Source organism: Cryptomeria japonica, chromosome 1 (assembly GCF_030272615.1).
Source record: "Cryptomeria japonica chromosome 1, Sugi_1.0, whole genome shotgun sequence".
Classification (NCBI taxonomy): Eukaryota; Viridiplantae; Streptophyta; class Pinopsida; order Cupressales; family Cupressaceae; genus Cryptomeria; species Cryptomeria japonica.
The window spans coordinates 160952506-160956491 of record NC_081405.1 but is presented as its reverse complement, the minus strand read 5'-3'; positions in this window follow the sequence as shown (position 1 = coordinate 160956491).

Here is a 3986-nt window from a genome sequence, read left to right as displayed (position 1 = left end):
TATATATATATATATATATATAGTTACATTCTCAGATTTTTTTCAATGTATATAAAAAAGAGTATTTATGAAAATGATCAAACAAGAATTTATTCACAGGAATGAATTAAAATAGAGAGATTTGCTTCAGAACTGAAATAGATAATTAAGTTATCACAGAGGTAGGCAAATTGTTTAAAACAGTAATCAGAAAATTAATATTCATAGAGAGAGGGCTTTCTAAGAGGAAAAGAATAATATTTCTCATAGTGAATAATGAACACAGCAAGGTTTATATTTTATTATCAGACTTTTCTGTTCACAGACAAGTAAAATTTAATTAAAGGATGAGATTTTACTTTCAGATTTCCATTCAAAGAGCCAGAGAAAAGAATTCAAGAGAAGAATAAATATTAAGATTCATATCATTTAATCACACAGGGAAGATTTTTTTAATCTCTGAAAAAGAATTTTAAATAAGGGAAATATGATTTTTGGATAGATCTAAAATCTTTGGAAAAGCAAAAAGCAAGATCATGTGAATATTTCCTAAGGGAAATAAATAAATAGTAAAACTATATTTTACATGCATTATGTGAAAGTATTTTATCAATATTTATTCCTAAATAAGAAGAAAAGATTTACAATAAGAGAAGATCTAGAAACTATATTTTGGATAATACCATTTCTCATATGTGAATGTGAAATAACAAGAAGAGAACCTGGCTTATCGAAGCTTGATGTTGAATCCTCTAGCTATCCTTTTGATCCTTCCTTGCAACTTCAGAGAAATCCTTCAAACAACAACTTAAAAATCCTGCAATGAAAATGAGACTACCAAAGAAGATCCTACTACTAAAAACTTGGGAAATTTTCTTCAAAACATAATCAACTCCCTTCTTTGAAACTTGCATACAATTTTATAAGAAAAATCTCTCAATTCCACTATCTAGAGAATTTAATTAAAAAAGAGATTCTTTTCCAATATTGGACTCATGCAAATTGATTAAAAACTTAGTGGGGGAGTTACATGCAAGGTGATGGAGATTCCTCTAGAAGCTTCTAATTCCTCCTACAACATGTGCCATAATTGGGAGTGGGAAAAATAAATAAAAATAAAAATAATGCCTTTGGATTATACTCTCCAAGTGTGTGCGTGTGTGCGTGCTTATTATTATTTTTATTCTTTTATAACATTTATTCAATCATTTTTAATAGCTTAACCAAAAAACCATAATAGAATTGTATTTAAATCAAAAGTGATAAAGGAGGGTAGTGACAATCTCATAATCAACAATATCATAGGTACATCATATAGAATCATCGCATAGTCATCATCATATAGAACATCATGTAGAAGTCAGAATAAGGAAATCATCATCATCACATCATCATGCATGAATAATAGAGTAGCATCATATAGAGTCCATCAAAGTCTGCATATCATCATAAATCCTAAAACTGTACAATGATATAAAAAAAATCATCAATAGTGTACAACGTCCCATGATACAATAAGAATACAATCAAGTCTCAAATCATGTGGCACTGCCACCAAAATTAGTATGCCTCTGTCGAGAAAGGTGTGCCCCACCCGATGGTCCTACCCCAGGATCCAGATCTTTGTCTCGGCGAGGTGGTCCCATGACACCACCACACTCTGTCTGGCCCTATCTGCCCAAACATTGTGTAGAGACATAACTACCTACTCTCTGGATAGGAGGAAACACACTCTCATATAGCACACGCCAGTGTGCAATCTCCTTCCCAACATGAACCAAAGATATAACTGTATCACCTGAGAGAGAACTTGACCCAAACTGTTGAATCTATTCTAGAGTTCTGTCCGCTCGACCATATCTCTTAGTGGAAGTATCTCTCTCAAGAGTCAGAGCCTAAACCTATGCCTACAATTGTGCAATATGTGCTCTCAAGATATCAGTGTCATCTAAGATCTCAGGAGAATCATCATCCATCTGTGTATCATCACCCCTTGCCTGTACCTCTGGAATATCCTGCATCGGCTCATCCTCTCCACCCAACTATCCTCGAACCCTACCTCTCCCAGTTGGTCTACCTCCATCTCTGCCACCCAATCGACCTCTATCACCACCTCCTATGCCTCTATACCCCTCTCCCCGACCTCCATCCCTACCACCATCCCTGCCTACCAAAGGTAGTGGTCCACTTCTGCCCTGAAAACCAAATGGTTCTCCTCGTACTTGTGGACGACCGCCTCTCCTCCCACCGCTCTTGCCTCCTCTTCCAACATCCCCCTCCTTCCCATCCCCTCCTCTTCCACCCTATTGTCATTGTCTCCTCCTCTATTAGGGATCATCTTCATCATCATCCTCATATCCATAGCTAGGTGGAGGATCTGTTGGATCTGTGATCCTTGGGAAATGATGTGTTTCTAGAAATCGGGAATACTCATCAGTGGCACCCACATCCAAAACATGTGGTAATAGATCAAATGGAACCATGGGTAATGAAATGAACTCTATGTAAGTTGTATAAAAGGAAAGAGGACACTAGTCTCACATGTCCTTGTATGTCTAAGCATACAAGGAAACACCTAGTGGCATCCCCCGTGGTCTACCAAACTGTCTTAGGATTCGAAAAAGCAATTGTCTCTCTATAACAATTAGAGTCCCGCCAATCAAGTATCTAGTCTACATAATGAAAGGTAACAATCTCACATCATCATACCAAGGCTCATAGTCTACATAGGTCTCCAAATCACTAAGTCCATGGTATCAAAAACCCATCGCTAGTACTCAAGCTTTTCTAGCTTATGTTGGGTAACCATGCCACTATACAAATAAATATATGGTTGGTCATCTCCTCATACCCTATCATGAATAGGTCGTGTGATAGCTATATGTTACCAACACCAAACCTATAAGAGAGTCACTCCTATGGAAAGACCAGTTGCTCCATCATACACAACCTGATGTAAGTCATGATATAAATGAGCTAATACATAGACACCCCATGCGTATCTCATCCTATGTTGCATCATGCTCAAGAGAACCCTGCCCCATCCAACTAACAATCCTTGAGATCTCCTATTTGGATAAATGAAACCTCCAACTAATCCAGCCATAATGGAAGGAAGAGTGTCATAGTACATCAACATATCCTCCCATCTCATCTCTGAGCCATCAATTGACTCATCTCCAAAAATAGTCCTCAATGCTACTACTCCTCCCATGTCTTGATAAACTGAAGAACCCTATATACATCCTCTAGAGTCACACTGATCTCACTAGTGGGTAGGTGAAAGGAGTTGTGGTCACTATGCCACCTCTCTGCAAGCACTGTCAATAATCCCCTGTTTATCCTAATATCAAGCATATCCAAGAGATATGTCAATTTGCATGCATCAATATGGCTAATAGTTTTAGCATCTAGCTCCAGAACTAAGTGTCTCATCGACGAAAATCGCTCATGACAGTACTAAACACCTAGTTTCTCATGTTTTTGCAACCAAGTGTGTCTAAGTCAATCACATGATCTATTCTATCAATCAAATCATCTATCCTACCTATCAATCCTATCCTATCTATCAGACAATCTATTCTATCAATCAACAAGTGGTACTCAGTTGCCTAAACTTATTAGCTCTTCATTAGAGACTGGATCGGTCTCTTAAAGCTTATCCAATAAACAACCATCAATCATGGTTATCAATTTATCAATCTATCAATCTATCTGAGAATCATCTATTAAACATCATCTATCTATTTTGACATCAACAATCATCAAATCTCATCAATAAAAATTGACTTAGACACAATTATCAAAAGCAAATGACAAAAGCGCTACACCAAATGATAAATGTGAGATAACATTAAGCAAAAGCACTAAATAAAGCATATGCGCCACAACACATCACAAATACGCGATAACATCAAGCAAAAGAACCATTTTACACAAAAGCGCTATAAAAATAATCAAAAGCATGAAATTAATGTGTCATGCCCAAACTTTTGGGCAAAAATGGA